Source organism: Lissotriton vulgaris, chromosome 8 (assembly GCF_964263255.1).
Source record: "Lissotriton vulgaris chromosome 8, aLisVul1.2, whole genome shotgun sequence".
Lineage (NCBI taxonomy): Eukaryota > Metazoa > Chordata > Amphibia > Caudata > Salamandridae > Lissotriton > Lissotriton vulgaris.
The window spans coordinates 209,124,112-209,142,280 of record NC_141696.1 but is presented as its reverse complement, the minus strand read 5'-3'; positions in this window follow the sequence as shown (position 1 = coordinate 209,142,280).

The window sequence follows — 18,169 nt, the reverse complement described above, 5'->3', positions numbered from 1 at the left end:
GCATCCAGATGTTGGTCTAGTATTTTGTAAACGTTAGTATACCACTACTACTCTTGCGGGTATTCTTCTATGCAGTCACATACATAACTATGTATGCACCAGAAAATTGGATGTTACTTACTTACACCTCAGTCACAGAACTCTGAGGAACCCACAATTCACTGAACGACAACCTATATGGGCTCAGTCATTGGTCAATTATTCAATTATCCCACTCCTGAACCCCAATACCAAGATGCCCAATGCTTTTATTACACAATCCATAACCTAAGTAACCCCCTTTTGCTCAATCACTCATGTAAGTCTACAAGACAACAGACACTGAAAATATACTTCCGAGTCAATGTGGTACTTCAAAAGCTTTATTTTGTTAGAAGTAACTAAGTAAGTAACATCAATGTTTTTAAGTTGTTCCGTGAAATACGTCAAGGCCCACCAGAAAAAAATCCAGAGTTAAAAAAGGCTGAATAAAGTAATCTACATTTGTACAGCTACCAGTGCACGATAGGGAAATGTGGGAAATGTCGGAGACCCCTCACCATTGAACGTATACTGGTTACATATGCCTCTTTTTGGTAAGCTCTGGAAATCTCTGCTTCGTAGAAGGAAATCTTCTCATCTGCCGAAAAATAATGACAAAAGTGGTGCACGTTAGACAGTATGAAAAAAAATTCATTTATGCAAGTTTTTAGCAGTCATGCTAAAAAAAAGGTGTAACCTGAGGCTGTAAGCAAACTCGATTCCACAATCCACATTCAAAAAGTAAATACGGGCCTTTTTATTTTCCAAACTCTTCAGGTGTATGCTTTGAACAATCATGTGGCCTCAAAGGCGTCTTCTCGTACTGCGCAACAAGCTGCGAGGTAGCATGCGCAAAACTGTAGACATTGATGTACAAACTGGTTACATGGTTCAGTCTAAATTTCCAAGGACTAGAGTAGCAGTAGAGATGAGATGAGCTTGGGTACCATACCATAACAAATGAATGCTAATATGTGTAGTGACTCTGCTGTACTAGGCAATGTGGACTACTACTGATTACGTTTTGCAGAACTCCATTCTTGGTGAACAAGTACAATGGGGGCTGTGCATCCATCTAAAAAGGTGTACTTATTTTTATAGGTGCAGAACCGGTACCATCCACCAGTGCCGACGGGGACAGCGGCGCAGCGTCAGCAGAGGCGATCCCGGAGGGGACAGGAGGACCAGAGGCACCTACACCAGCACCAGCAGCAGTGGGGGAGGAGCCAACAACGGCGGGCGATGGTAAGTTACATTCAATAGTGATCCGCATTACTTGGTGGGTGGGGAAAACTTCCTCACTGTACTCTGATATTTATAATGAACTTGAAGTTCTGCTGGACAATATATGACGCCACCTTTATTTGTCATTACCAAGCTTAGCATTTCCACCGGCGAGAATTAATAAAATAACAGGCCTCTTCAATCTGACTACAACTCAGCTGTGAAAGGTTGGTGGCAGACTAAAAAAGTCTTATCCACAACATTACATGACCGCAATGGATTAACACTAAGGAGATCGATTTTAAGTATGATGAAAGGAGCAAGGAAAAAGCACCAATCATCTAATATAGAAGGATACTTTGGAATCAGCAATGCAGGTGGCTGATAGCAGTCTGATGCATGGGTTGTTGTGGAAGCATGGAAAGGGGAAAAACACAGTTGCCTGCGTGGGTGGGAGACACACCCAATATCGGTGGGTAGTGGATAGTCTCAACAGCGGGGTTTTGGTCAAACCCAAAGGCAAGGGAAGGAGGGGATGACTGGATGCATTCCGGGTCGTTGCTGGCGAAACACAAACCACCTAAGGTTTGTTGCGCGATATAAAGAATGATAGTCTCTACTAGACATTTACTAGTACTAGCTGGCCCCTGTTAATTAATGTTAGTTTGAGACTGACACTGTTCCCGGAAGCACAGAGTATATGATATAAAAAAACGAGATATGAAAAAGACAGGTGTTCGTATGTGTGTGACCGTTGAAGTACACCCATGCTATGCTACTAGGGCAGGCATAATGCTGTGCCAAGAAGTCCAACAAATTAATTATATAGGCCGTATAATGTTCAAGATAGATACAACACAATTTTTTGTACTCAGCTTGCTTGCTAGTGCCACTGTACTGTGCCACTATGTGTTGAATAAATTTTGTGTTCTTGATTTGCTGGGATTTTGGATTACAACAATTCTGTCTCTTTCTTTATAGTTATTCCTTCAAAACCAACAAGAAAGGAGTTGGCAGTCCGGGCCCGGCAGCGGAAACTGCAGGCCATCATGAGGCCTACCGCCGGCTGGTGGCTCAGGCCGAGGAGGAGGAGGAGGCGGCGGCAGCAGCTGCTGCCTCTTCCAATGCCCCGGCCCCCAAGCCTGCAGGAGTACGTCACCGTGGTCAGGCAGCCGCCCGCCGCCAGATTTTTTCAGCATCGGCCACCCCCCCACAACATGCATGCCAATGTAGGTGCCGTCAATTCCAAACAAAGATTCTCCTCCGGGTAGCGAGGCTTGAGGGTGAAATAGAGGAGCGGGTGAAGCTCATTGTGGACAAACACTTGAAAGCCCGCCGGCTTTGAGATGGACCCTGTTTGTTTGCCCCTTTTTCAATCCTTTTGTTGGTGGGTGGGAATTGGGTGTTGGGGTTTACATTACATTGAACGTGGAAATTTGGTTGGGGTTAGGGGAGGGTAGGGACAGCTGTGGGGTAAGATTTAATATATATTTTATTTTTGTATCATCTTTATTTATATTATGTTAAAATAAACGAGACACAAAGTTATGTTCAAAAGAAAACATTTGAAGTTCATTTGTGTTTGTTGGAGGGGTGGAGGGGGGACTGTTTCACCAAATAATGTACGTTGTGCAACATCGCAAGGTATAATTGGCCATGCAGGTCAGCGGACAGTGCTTTCGAATAAAAAATATATTGGCCACATATTTAACATGCAGACAGATAGATGCGGTAAACCCTCACCGAGTTATATTTGTAGTATTAGAAGAACTACCAGTCTGTCTTGCGTTATACCTCACAGCAAACTTATCTTACCTGTCATTGCTGATGATGATTTATGATGAAGTGTGCACTGCAAGGGCTGCATTTGTTTCCCAAGACAATGGGGAAGAATCTGTGGTTCTGAACTTCTGTGATAGTACTAGTAGTAGACAGACCCTGCCAGTAGCATTTTGAGACAAAAAGAAAAAGGCAGTCATTTGCGTGACAGACAATGTGGGGGTAGTATAAGTATTAAGTACAGTACATTACAAGACTGACCCAAAAACAATATTGCAACTGCTAAACTGAAACAAAACAATGGTTTTGGGGACTGGAAACTAAGTGCAAGAGAAGATAAGAAGTTCAACTGTAGTTGTAGTACTCACAGCAACGTCAAACTTTTCTAAATCATAATGCTTTAAACTTAAACCCAAACAATGACGCCAATTCATTAGATGTATTCGTTGTTTGATGGTAATGGTAAATTATTTGGCATTATACACAGAGCTTGAGTTGGGAAGCCGAAAAAGATCCTGGCCATGCCTTGTTGAAATTTCACTATTGTTGCTTTCACCACATCTGCCCCAGCAAGCGCGTGATCAAATTGTTGGTGTATATTTAATGTAACAAACATCACACCTCAATGAAACCATGCAGCCCGGGGGAAGAGGGTTAGGGTTTGTTGAATGGATGGGTACGGGGGTTTTGGGAAAGGTTTGAGAAAGAAAAACAGTACGCATGGAGACAACAAAAGCAAAACAATGAAGACGATGATTTATGATGTTGATCCACTAGCCAATGAATGTAAGGAATAAACGTAGGAAAAGGACACGCTGAATATCATTCTTGGTTTCCCGCCATCCAATTGCTTGATGATGAGGATTAGTGGTAAGGGTGAGTTGATGCTCATAGTATAATAGCAGTGGGTGAAAAATGTCCAGACTGAAAAAGAAAAGGTAAATACAAAAGAATGTGAATGACCTAAACAAATTGTAATACAGTGAAGATCAAAAAAATAATACAAGAGGAGTAGTCGTAAGAGAGGACTTTCAGACTGAGGCGGCTTCGATACAATATGTATAAGTCTACTAGTTGCACATCATTATTAATCTAGAAGTACGAAAAAAGACAGGAGCCAGCACAGAACAGGCCCACGACACAGGGTCGCCCGTAACACAAACTGCATTTCCCTAAAAATTTCACTGAGCCACAGAAAGGGGAATAAAAAAGCAACCTAGCATTTACAAAATTAATCAACAAAATCAATGCGTCATTCTCAGTCATCAATCATACCACTATTGTACTCTACCACTGCACAGTGCACACACATGTAGTAGCCTGGGTCTACTGTGCTGTGCCTCCTATTTGTATTTATTACCTTGTATTCCACTCCAAGAAACATCGTACATCAATCAGCTCAGATCCAACTGCCTGACAGCGTGCAAAGATATGGTGGTCACCATCATTATCAGGTGTGGCACGTCTAGTCCAACAGCAACAGCAACTCAGTCTGTAGTGAGTGACTACGATAAATTAAGTCCTGACTGCACCTGTAGTAGTAGGAACACAAGTGCGTAAATAATTTATATTATTAAATACCATGGAAAAATTGGCTATCACGTGAGTCTGAAGTTACTAGTATACTTCAACTCCATGCACATTTGCTCAGAGTCAGCAAAACAATACATCCAATGCAATGCATGGCATCATTCATTTAAAATACCTGTCTTGCTCTTCTCTTTCACTGTCAGATGATTCATCACAGATGCTGCCGAGCCTTTTAAAAGTAATGACGAGTCACAACAAGTTGACTTCAGTTGTGGATGCCTGCTCAAGTTTTGACACTGAAGAGTCGTCTATGAATGCCTGCAGACAGAGGTGGTAGCCTTAAGACTCAGTAAGACAGTGATGAGTTGCAGATTTCAAATGAAATAGAGGATGGCTGTAGTCATGTACGGTTCACTTGTTATGGAGGGACTGATAGAGGCTACATTATTGTTATTGAAATATACTCCATCTACAACATCCAATGTATGGCTGGCAAGATGGAATTGTATTGACTTGAGTGGGAGTCAAGAAGATGGAGCAAGACTCTGAGGAGTGCAGTCAACATGGAACATAAATGCACAGGCGTGCAATTCCAGGAGGTAAATAAAAAGATACAGGGAAAATAAATGCACAGGCGTGCAACTCCAGTAGGTACATAAAAAGAATCAGTGGTGGGGATGGATTTGGTTGTGGTTTTTATTAGCAGTTTTGCACCAGAAAGCCATTGTTAATAAGAAAATAAAAAACACAAATAAAGGAAGGGAGAAAGTAACAATTTAAAAGCCTAGTTGTCAGGGAAGAGGAGCTCGTCCTCAAACTCTGGGGGTTCGGACAGAAGTAGGTCATGTAACACAGTAGTGATGATGTCTTCGGACTCACTTTCTTTATCCTGCTCTTATTCACGTACTTTATAGTCTGGTGGTATAAAGTGTTGATTCATTTTTATCATTGTCAGCCTCTCCACGCTTTTGGGGGAGTGACTGATCCTTTTCGATGTCACAATGGCACCAGCAGCACTGAAAACCCGCTCAGAAGGGACACTGGCTACAGGACAAGCCAGATACTTTATCGCCAGCCTGCTCAGCACTGGCCACTGTCTCCTTCTTTCATACCAATAGACCAATGGGCTTTGCTGCATGAACACCTCTGTTGTGTCATCCAGATAGGCCTGAACCATCCGCTCAGTGTTCATTGGTGCTCGGCTTTGCTGGTCCTCTTTCCCCTTTGCAACAGCAATGGACTTACCCATCCCTTTCTGTAGAAAAACAGCAGTTATGCTTTTGGTTGTGTCTGCTGAATCAGATCGTGTAGGTGCTGCTTTTGGTACTGTTGGTGCCTGCTGGGAAGCAGACGCACTGCTCTCATGCTCTGAAGAACTTGCCTCAGGAGGATGGCCTGGAGTACTTTGACTGTCCTGGGCTGGCACTGGCAGGCCTTTAAGTAACAGCCGTTCAGTTTCTAAATCATTAGCTTCCACAGCTATGGAAGTTTTGTAATTGGCAACATCCCCATCTGAAAAAGGAATTACTGCGCTACTGCTGACAAATAATTTGTACTGTGGATCCAACATTGTTGCAGTTATGTAATGTTGATCTCAAGCAGAGCCGCTTGCCCTCTGCGCACTGTTGCAATTCCCCAAAGTGGGATAAATGAATAGAATGTATATAAATGTTAAACAATTCAATTTCAAAAGACACGCTGCAAGTTACATGTGTTTGATTTTTTTCTTTACTGACATGTCCTTTACATTAACTCATGACATTTTTCAAGTGTACAACTCTCATTTGGTACAAAAATTAATAAATTTCAAACAATTTCATTTCTGAAATCAAAAAATAATTCATCAATGGGATACTCGTCCTATATTCCCTGCCCAATGCATTTCGGGCCACCCGGCCCTTCGTCAGGGGCAATACCTAAAAAAACAGGAAAAATAAATGCTTTTACTTAAGTGTAATAGGTTTCTTAAAATGTGCAAAGTACACCGCAAGTCACTGTATGCACTTATTCAGCATGCTAGTGCAATTGGTTTAGAAATATCATGTAATTCTCTTCACAGTTTTATGTGATCATACTCACTTTAACTCAAATGTGTAAAGATGGGAAAGACGGAAAAAATGCGAATCTGTAATTGTGGAAGATTCCCTCAGTTTCTATAAAAATAAATAAAAATGGCTCGTTTTAATGGCATGTTATAACATAAGGGAAAAGGTTGCCAAAAAATACTGCGTGGGTTCTTCATCACTTACTCGTCAACACACGGGTGGTGGTGCCAGCCTCAATGTAAACGATTAGAAACGGATCACACCGGACTTAAGTTGTCAACCACTTGCCACGGAGGGTACACTCAATGAGACTGAAAAAGGACGAGTGAACACATATTTAGAATGTGAGACTCTAACCTATGCTTAACGAAAAACATGCACCATTTCATTCACGTTCTAACATTATAGCGACAAGCGTACCTCTTTCACTGCCGCTGCATTTTTGTACCAAATGAGAGTTGTACACTTGAAAAATGTCATGAGTTAATGTAAAGGACATGTCAGTAAAGAAAAAAATCAAACACATGTAACTTGCAGCGTGTCTTTTGAAATTGAATTGTTTAACATTTATATACATTCTATTCATTTATCCCACTTTGGGGAATTGCAACAGTGCGCAGAGGGCAAGCGGCTCTGCTTGATTTCTTTGTTCTAGTATTCAATTGATGGAGTTTGGACTATCCATCTCCTTCTGCAGCACGCATAGATAAAGTTGGTAATTAATTAATTGTGAATATTGTTTAACAACGGAGTGCCTTTCCCATCACTAATATTATGTAATGTTGATCTGACACAATCATTTGAAGCCTTGCATTTAGAGATAAGCGGTTGGCTAAGGCCTTGGCCAAGGTATATGCATCAACTTTTTCTTCGTCACCTTCGTATGTTTCACAGACCTCCTTCAGCTGTTGCTCAAGCATGTACAACAATGGGATGGCTCGGCCCATAGTACAGTCCTCCCTGCTAACTGCACGTGTGAAGACCTCAAAAGGTAGTAGCATCTCTGTCAAGCATTTAATGATGTCCCACTGCCACATCTCAACGGTCAGGGTTTTAAGATTAACAGTAGGATCCCCTAATCTTCTTGACATGACATAAGCATTCAGTGGTATGTACTGCTCAAAGAGACGCTCAAGCATGAAATAAGTAGAGTTCCAACGTGTTGGGACCTCCTGGATCAGTGCTTTGACTGGCAATTTATGCTCACGCTGAATGACCCGTAGCAGCTTCCGTGCTTTGAAAGAATGGTTAAAATGCGTGCATATTCTTCTGCAGATGGTCAGTATGTTGCTGACTTTGGCTTCAGTTTTCAGAAAGTCTTGCACGACTAAGTTAATGCAGTGTGCCAAACAGGGTACCCTGAAATAATGTCCTTCTCTCATTGCCTTCACTACATTACTGCCATTGTCGGTGGCAACAAAACCAATCTTAAGGCCTCTTGGTTGCAGCCATTCAAAGACCTTGCTGTTAAACTCAGACAAAATGTTTTCAGCAGTATGAGTTTTCTCCATACCAAACATGGCTACAGTTGCATGTCTGCGAGTATCATTAAAAATCCCAGCAACGTCAAGGCCTGAAGTTAACTTGTCTTTAACACCTGCAAAAGAGATCCAGTGTGCGGTGATGCAGATGTAATCTGTGGCTTCGCAACTGCTCCACATGTCTGTTGTCAGGTGGATACAATGGACAACACTCTATTGTAAGGCTTTCCCAATCAATTCCAGCACGTCGTGGTGTAGTGCTGGAATAGCAACTCTTGCAAAATAGTAGCGACTGGGAAAGTTCCATTTTGGGCAGAGTGTTGCCACTAATTCCCGAAATCCCACTGCCTCAACAAATGAAAATGGGAGACGGTCGAGTGCCAACATTTTTGCAAGTTTCGCATTGTACAAACGTGCTATTGGGTGGTTCCGCTCGTACTTTCCCTCCTGCCTAAACATGCTAGTAATGGTACGCTGCTTGGTATTTCTTTCTGTTATGCTAGACGGACCACCTTGCATCGCAGACTTTGCACTCCTTGGTGTCTCCGGCTGACTCTGGTGCCACTGAGTAGTTGCTGATGCTGAGGATGTGGGCTGTACCACTCCAGTGCTGGCGACAGGGCTCATTTGTATACCACTCCCAGATAGAAGGTCATCGTCTCCCTCTTCTTCCTCCTGGATGACCATGAGTGGACCTTGTAGTACTACTGTATCCCCACCAACACCAGTGCTTACATTTTTTAAGCTTGCAAGGTGGTTCTCCCACGTGAATAAGTGTTTTTTTTTCAAATGGGTCATTTGGCCTCCAGTACCATAGTTTGTACCAATCTTACCACGACTAACATTGACATGACAAATGGTGCATATAGCAATGTTCTCCTGATGTGGGTGAACCGTAAAGAAGTCCCACACTGGGGAGGTAAACTTTTGTCTCCTGCCATAGGAAGAGGACCCACTTCCAATGCCGGATGAACTGGAGGATTTTTGTTGAATTTCCCTATGTGACAGCTCAGTACTAGTACTGCCACTACCTCCTTCTGTTGAGGTGGCGCTTGTGCTGGATGTCGGACGCTGCCGCGCCTTCGCTGATGAAAAAATGGGAGCTGGTGTTACTTTCGGTGCTGAGTGTGTAGGAGTTATACGTGCTACCTGCTCATCACTAATCGCAGCCCTTCTGGATAGGGTGAAAATGTTGGTCTCTACATCCTCTGCACCAGGAATAACGCTCTTGATGATGACAGTTTCAGACCCGTCTTTATCACCAGCAGTATCCTGCTCACCTACATCGACCTCCATAAGCTCAAGCCTTGGTGGATGCTTCCTTTTTCCTAGCCTGGTCTTGGGATGTCTCTCCTTTGAATGCTCAGATAGTTGTGGATGCCAATCCTTATCAAGGTCATCTGAAGGGATGCTTGGCGAAGAACTCGATGCACTGCCACTAACCCTCCTTTCCCTTGGTGAATTGAAAGACAATAGATCACCTCCAGAAGTGGCTTCCTCTTCTTCTTGCTCGGAATGAGGCTCTACTTCCTGAACTGCCCCGACTTCGGGAGGAACAACTACTACTATTGCGTGCGGAGATGGTGGTTGTTGTTCTTGAGGAAGTACTATTGCGGGCTGTGGTTCTTCAACAACTACTATTGTGGGATTTGGTTGTTGTTGTTGTTGTTGTTGTTGAACAACAATTGCGGGCGGTGGTTGTGGTTGTTCAACAACTATTGAGGGAAGTGGTTGTGGTTGTTGAACATCTACTGCTGGCGGTGGTTGTTGAGCACTTTCATCTTGCGTGGATTGTGTACTACTTTGAGACAGCGATAAGTTTAGTTCAGGCTCAGTATCACTGCTTTGTAACACTAGGCTGGCTACCTCTTCGACCCTCATGTGCTTGGCCCTGGGTTGGTGGCTTGCCCCCGCTAATGCGGATGTGCTGACCCCAGCTTGCACCCCGGACACCGCTGCTGCAGGCGTACCTTTTGGGGGCCCGAAAAAGGTTTTGGGGTCCATACCAGACTTAAGTGACACTTCCTTCTTCTGTACCTTCTTCTCAGTAACTTTCTTGGTGGTGGAGGACCTGGTACCTGCTTTCTTAGGGCCCATCTTCTTCTGATGTCAGCACACAGCAGCACTCAGTAGCACAAATTGCAGAGATGTCTGGTCAGATGAGTCACACACCACACGTGGCGTACAACTGAAGGACGTCCATCTGGCAGTAGAACGGGCGATGAATGAAAACAACCAGCACATCCTCAGTCTTTTTTTGTGCACCTACAAGCAAAGAAGGCAGAACAACATCAGTCAAACAAGCAGTAAGTCAACATGAACAATTGAAAGACACACAGGCCAATGTATAAAACACAAAACAGAAGACTAATACTACCAGCACCACAGCTCCCAGCCACATGAAGTCCAGAAAGAACCAATAAAGTCAAGCAGGCCTATATATACCAATATGGAAGGAAAAAGGAGGATGCCTGCTACACATGACAGGTTAATGCAAGGAATAAAATACCCCATGGCTAAGAGGTTGGAAACCTACACCGCAAAAACATATACAAGGCATAAAATTATTACACACACAAAAAAGTTACCTACACCCCTGCCCAGACAACACATGTGGGAATGCAATGCCATACACACATGCCCTAAGGATGTTAATTGAATAGACCGAATAGAAACAGCTACATAAAGCACCCCCGCTAACTACTACCTCTGGGACTCTGGCCTACTGTCAGTTTAGACCCAAAGCAGGGAGGCCAATGATAAATGCACAAAGGAAGTACCTACAAAATGGCCGCCACCACATGGCCTAACCACCCACAGCAACATTAAAAGAAAGAGAAAAGAGAAGACAGACAATAAATGCCTATGGGAAAGGGACAATGCTTTGCTTTGCTTCACAAAGTAGCTGCACCACTGCCCACGTGGTCAGCCCACCCAGAAACAAGAAGACAGACACAGGAATTGTTCCATGCTCCAAAAACTACAACCAAATGACAACTCCAGTTTTTTTGGGTGCACAAGAAACACATTCAACATTTTCGAGAAACTTTTATGCAACTCGGGACATATTGTTCGCGAGATTGCAAAATCGGCGTGTTCGGCAGCGCGAATTGAATGAAACGTCGTTATCGCGTTCCCGAGCAAGTACATTGAGCGCGCGAACAAGACAAAAAATGTAATGTCGCGTGTCCACACTGTGCGACGTTACCAAAAGTACGAGAGCTGTATTCCTAAGGTTACCTACTGGCAGGGAGTGCCATATTAGTTACACACACCCAAAAGCTGAAAGTACCAAGATAAAAAAAAATGTGAAGCAATCCAAAGCCATACACGATGTAATTAAAGATACACCACAAAAAGAGTTGATTAACTTTAATGCACCTATAGCTATGAGTAGTAGTACCTCTGCCCTACTGCCAGAATAGTCAAAAACCTTGGATGCCTATGGCAAAAGCACAAAGGAAGGACACACAAAATGACCGCCGCCATAGGGCCTGGCCACCAACAACAACATGGAAAAATCACAAAGGATGTATACACAAAATGGCCTCCACCACATGGCCTGGCCACCAACAACATGGCAAAATCAGTCACAAAGGAAGCATACACAAAATGGCCGCCACCACATGGCCTGGCCACCAACAACAACATGGCAAAATCATCACAAAGGAAGTACACACAAAATGGCCCCCACCACATGGCCTGGCCACCCACAACAACATGAAAAGAAAGAGAAGACAGACAATAAATGCCTATGGCAAAGGGACAATGCTTAGCTTCACAAAATGGACACACCACCGCCCAAATTGTTCACCCCACCCATAAACAAGAAATCATTACATAGAGGACAGAAACTGGAAGTGGTCCATGCTCCAATAAGAGAAAACTACAACCAAATGACACATAAATGAGGACTTTTTGTAGCACAAGAAACACATTAAACATTTTCGAGAAACTTTTATGCAACTCGGGACATATTGTTCGCGAGATTGCAAAATCGGCGTGTTCGGCAGCGCGAATTCGTACAAACGTCGTTATCGAGTTCATAAGCACGAACATTGAGCGCGCGAACAAGACAAAAAATGTAAGGTCACGTTCTCACACTGTGCGAAGTTACCAAAACTGCCCAAGCTGTATTCCTAGGGTTACCTAATGGCAGAAATTGACAGATTAGTTAAACACACCCAAAACCTGAAATACCGCACACATAAAAATAAGATTTTCTAAATCAATCCAAGCCATCCATGATTTTCTAATTAAGGGTACACCACAAAAACAGTTGATTAACTTTCATGACCCTATGAGTAGTACCTCTGGCCTACTGGCAGAGTAGGCCACAAGGTTGGAGGCCTATGGCAAGAGCAAAGTGGCTGGAAACATAAAATGGCCGCCAAGTCATGGCCAGGCCAACCACAGAAAGTTAATACAATGAACTCAAGCATGCCTACACACTAACTACATGGAGTACTAGGGTCAGCTATTGGCTTAAAAAAAATAAAAACATTTAAATTACACAAACAGAAATTCCACAACAGACATTGCTATTGCATAATGACCATATTCCAATGCCATCCATAATGTTTGTTTACAAACTTGAATAAAAATTTAAACAAAGACCACAGAAACATGATCGGACCCATAGGTACCTCTCTATGTAGCCTGGATGAAATTTAAAAAGAAATACAAGTTGGGACCTCATAAAAGTACAGGCCCCCATCAATAATTTAAATCCAGGATTGAATACTGTAGTTAAAAAAATCTCAAATCAAACAAACACAAGTCTACAACATCATACTCACTCATACATTACTCAAACTTACTTGAAAAAGAGAATTCCAAATCCAAAAGTCCTCAATAAAATCCGAGAAAAAGCAGTAATGCAGCCAACACACACAGAAAGTGATCCTTCCAGCTCAAAATCCAAATGAAAGTGAGCACCTCATGGACAAAGCACTGGGAGGAGCCTGGTGGACAGGAACAGGAAGTTGTAAACTCAAGGGCCCTTACTCCTTACTCTTCAAAAAAAGAGTAGAAACAAAAAGAGGACTCCTTCCCCCAAAAAAATACAGCCAAAGGTACAACTTTAAGGGGTTTCTCCCTTTTTTGCTAACCAAAATGGTAATTTATTATTATGGTTTTACTTTTAACATGCTCGCGAGTTATTCTGTGCAAGATTGCAGTTTCTGCGTGTTCGGCAACTCGATCTTACCAACAAGCATCCTCGCGCGTCCTTATGACGCTATCGCGCATCCAAATGACGTTATCGCGTTCGCACAGTCGCATGGAATTGCGCGGGACGGTTAACAAACATGGTGGCACACGCGACCGGGAAAAAGCGAACGCAGAACCAAGGTAAGCCATTGCAGCGCACGTGCTAATGTTATTCAGTGCGCCAGAACTAAGCTACGCACCGGATCGCGGAGTAATCTACAGCTACGCGTTCTCCGCGGAACGCGGAGTTGCCGAAACTCCGCAAACTCCGCGAACGGAGCGTAGTTCTTCGCCCAGGGTTATTGGCAACCTCACTGGTGTCACTTCTGCAGGGCAGATGCTTGTGCTTCTGCCTCATGACACCAGCGATATCAGCCAGGGACTGATCCAAGCCATGGAATGGAGTGTGAGTGCTTCTTATAGCCACTATAGAACACCATGGTCTCCATCCTTGCCCACCAATCATCTACCAACTCTTGCTGGAATCATACCGCATGACATTGGAATTCAACTTGGAGTTCCTCGGAGTCCAGGGCTGGGGTGGGCTGGTAGTTGAAGGGTGATAGATGATCCTCTGGAGACCCCGCAATGCTGACATCCCTTCCAATGACCGGAGATGGTGTTTAAATAGAGGCCAGGATTGGTCAGAGTGTGTCTTGGTCAGGAGTTGTCAGGCTGTCATCCTCAGCAGGTTCCTGATCCAGACCAGGCAGCTGCTCAGGAGGCATTGGTACATTGTATGCAATGAAATACATATATGTTAATAGTGATCTATGTTAGATATTGACATGAGTAATCTGGTTGACATTCAAACTTTCTACAAATTCACTTTCAGGTCAACATTGATGCATAGGACATCTGTTACTCATAAGTCTTGAGGCCAACTTGCACTGTACTTGCCTTTCAGATAGCAGTATTTCTGCATTGTTCACCCAACCACTGTGTGGCATGGTTGACTTGCCATGTCATGGCACAGTTTACAGCACATTTATATAGTCCAATGGGCCTGCCATTCCTGCATGTGTTATATGATGTAAGTTCCACATCTGCCTTAGTGATTTGCTTTCTTTTCCATGATGCCTATATCAATTGTGTTTTGACGTATTGACACCACTACTGTGGACATTTCACCTAGTCCCCAGGGTGCCTGCATTCCATGTAACCAGTACTCAACCCACAGCTCCTGTGAAGGTTTGGTCATGTATTAATTATACAGTCTGCCTTTGACACAGTACACCAAAGCATTCTGCCTTGTTGTGCTGTCTTGCATGCGCCTTGTGCATTCATGTGGCCAAGGGTTTAGTTTTTCATGCACATTCTGCACACCTCTACACATATTCAAACCTTGCTAAACTGTAGGTTTGTAAGGGATTGTACTTACCCTGGGTTTCTTATTTGTGCATACTCCTATGATTTATTTTTCACACACAGCTAGCTCCATATTTGTGGACAGTGTACACTGTATACCAACTCTGATGGCATGGGCCCAGTCAAACTAAGTTGATTGTTAGCACTAATGATCACCCCATTTCATCACTGCCAGAGTTGGTTATCAGCTGAGTATCACACACTGGTTGACTCAGGCACCCTCACTTGTATGTGTGCATGCCTCCTCTGGCAATCCACATTTTTGACCAGGGACTCAACTTAATGCCACACATTGATGGAACCCTGATTGACTCTTGTGTGCCGACAACACCAACACTATGCGTAACCATATATTATGGACTGGCATGGCTGGCTGTTTTTGAAGGCTATGGGTCATGCTGTACCCCACACAGTAGTAGTGCTGGAATTGGTGATGTGTACCTATCTAGGTTTGCCACACAACTTGGCCCTTCAACCTCAGCCTCCAACCATTCCTGACTCCTGCCCTTTGTGGTGGCAAATCAGTTTCTCCTATACCTTGACGGATCCCTGTTTCACATCCTATGACTTTGACATATATGGCATGGCGAGAAGATTTGCTTTCAGACTCTCTTCTACCACGTGCTACATCTTCTCTCTGGGCCACATCACATGTAGGATGTAATACCCCAATGGGCTCTTCTCTGTCATCCCTTCCCAGTTGCAATACAAGTGTGACACTGTCAGACACAGCAGTGTGTGTGTATTGGTCAGGCTACTTTGTTATGTTATGTTATTCGGATTTATATAGCGCGCAGCTGCCCCACCAAAGAGGCGTCCCGGCGCTGCCAGCATCAGAATAACATACCAGACACCAAGACAGGGGACGCAAGAGGAAAGAAGATGTGACCAAAAGCCTAGCAAGAAGGGGAAAGGAAGGTTTTAATGGCTTTCCTAAATTCCAGCAAGCATTCCATACTACGAATCTGAACAGTCAGGGAGTTCCATAATTTAGCCGCCAAGTAGCGAAAGGAACGGCCTCCAGCGTGAAGACGTTTCACACGGGGGACAGTAACCAGATGCTGCCCCAAAGAGCGCAGCTGGTGGTACACTTTGCAGTACACTTTGCAGTACACATATCCCTTCTCACCTCTTTGCTATGCAATGTCTATCCATTCAGATACAGTGGAAGTTCAACATGCTCAGCCAACTCCTACAATGCACTGCACGACTAGTGGCCCACCAGGGCCACACAACATCTTTTGTTTCAACACACATGGTCATCTGGTTTGCATCACTTGCATTCACCCCCAGTAGATGACAGGAGTTTTGCGGGTCCCTGCCATGGCAGATGACACCTGTGTGCTCTCACCCCACAGGTTGGGACAGCTGTGTGCTATGTAGTTTCATGCAGGTTACTATTCATGTGGCTCTTTGCATGTTCTTATGTGTTGACACCTGATCCTCCTCTTAGGTGAGCAGTTTCTCCTCTGAAAAGCCCATTCCATTCCATTTCTTTTCAGTCCAGATGTTTCCTCATGGCCCCAAGTAAGAAACAGTTGCCTCAAGGTGCAAGGTGCCCTACATTGTCACAGTCAGGTTGGGCAGGGTTCAAGTGTCCATGCATGATGGGTTGTTCCAGTTCATGTTTTTTTTCATTATTATTCAGGGACTTGTAGTTCTGGTGCTCATGTTGTCCATTCCACAACAAGTGTCAGTATACAAAGGTGAACCTGGAGTGGTGCTGCACTTCACACATGCAAGGGATAAACGTGACTGAGCCGGACTGAGCTGTGCAACATGTAACTTGGAAGTGAAGTTTAATGGTACATTATCCAGATACCTGCCTTTTACCCTGCACACAGCACAGTGGAGCACTGGGACATAGCTAGCTGCACTGCACAACATACCTTTTTTCCCACAATGCCCCTTGTTGCGACTACCCTGTACGTCTTGTTGTTTCCTTGTGGCCAACATAGTCCTGTCCTAGAACTCCTGCCACCAACTCATTTGGGATGACAGCTGCCACCCGCTCCTCCAAGGAATCCAGCTCCTCCTGAGGCAACAGGCCTCCTCTTCTGGTCTGCATGACTGCCTTCAGGTTGTTGGCCAGTTTCTCTTCGTCCTGCTCTTATAGTCATGCCAGCACGTTTTACAGATGTTGATCTTGTCCCTAATGGCAATATTGAGGTGAAAAAGAGCTGATGCTGTTGCTATGTCACCTCAGTTATCAATATGTAATTCTTCTCGTGGAATTTGCACTTCCTCTTCCCCTGGGAGTCTGTCTGGACATCCCTGCTGGTGCTGGGGTTTCTGGGATTATTGTCCTAGCTACTGCTCTCTGCTCCCTGTTCTATGGCTGTCTTCTGTGAAGTGTGCCTATTTTGTTTCTCATAAGCGTAATTTGCTATTTGTTTTTGGCGCTTCACGCACTCAAAAGTGACGCCAAGCTAATTTGCATTGCATTACATGCCGCAAACCAACCTTACGTCACTTGTGCTCCTGATGCATCAGTTTCCGCTGCCACATCACGCCCACCGAAGCATTACGTTTTTTTGATGAAGCTTAGAACTTGCACCCTGTTGCTCCTTACCATAAATACCGTCCATCCATGGTGTTTAAAAGTGATGTAGCGAACGACAAGTCCTTTTGACCCATCACTGCCACAACACTTGTAAATGAAGCCTTATAGTACTGTTTATTGTCTCCATTACACTGAAATTATCCTCATCAACTTTTACTTCAGCTAGTTTAAAGGTTTGACAGTTTGCAGCACACACTTTTTAACATTAGAATATGAAATCAGTACTTTAAATGTTCCTATTCAAGTTATAATTTTAACTGTACGATATTCAAGTTAACTCTGGGTAATTTTCTTTTCTCTGTATTCATAAAATTGAGCTCATTATACAAAGTATGAATATTCCAAAGCGGTGTTCAGAGTGGATTTCTTTGTGTTTTCTGGGTCTCTAAAATCATGATATTTTTTACAGAGCTGCTTAATCGTTTTTGACCTTTTGTTGTCTTTCCTTGCATTGTGAACTTTTAACTGACTGTTGCATATTTTATCACTTTCTTCAAAAAGTTGAAGTTATTACCAGAGCAGCGTTGGGGCAATGAGCGAAAGCAGCGATATCCCATTTCATCAGTCATATGCTGTCACGTAGAGAGGGATAATATAAAATGTGATATAAAGAAACGGTTTTCTTCTGAAAAGGTCAAGTGAGATGTGCAATCAGCCCATTACCACAAAACAGGACGAAGAACAATGAAGTCTTGAAAAGGATGATAGCTTCCTACTGGGCACAGCAGAGATTTCTCAGTCCTAAATCCAATTTGGCACCACTGCAGAGATTCTGCCTCTCAGTTGGCGCCTAACCTTTGCACACCCTGGCAGGCTTATCTCATCCAAAATATATGTTTTTCCCCCATTTATTCATGTATGCTGTTTTCTGCTATGCCAGCCATTTCCGTATTTTGCGAATAATGGAATTCTGGATGTCCACTTTGTAAATCAATGCCCTAGTTAGT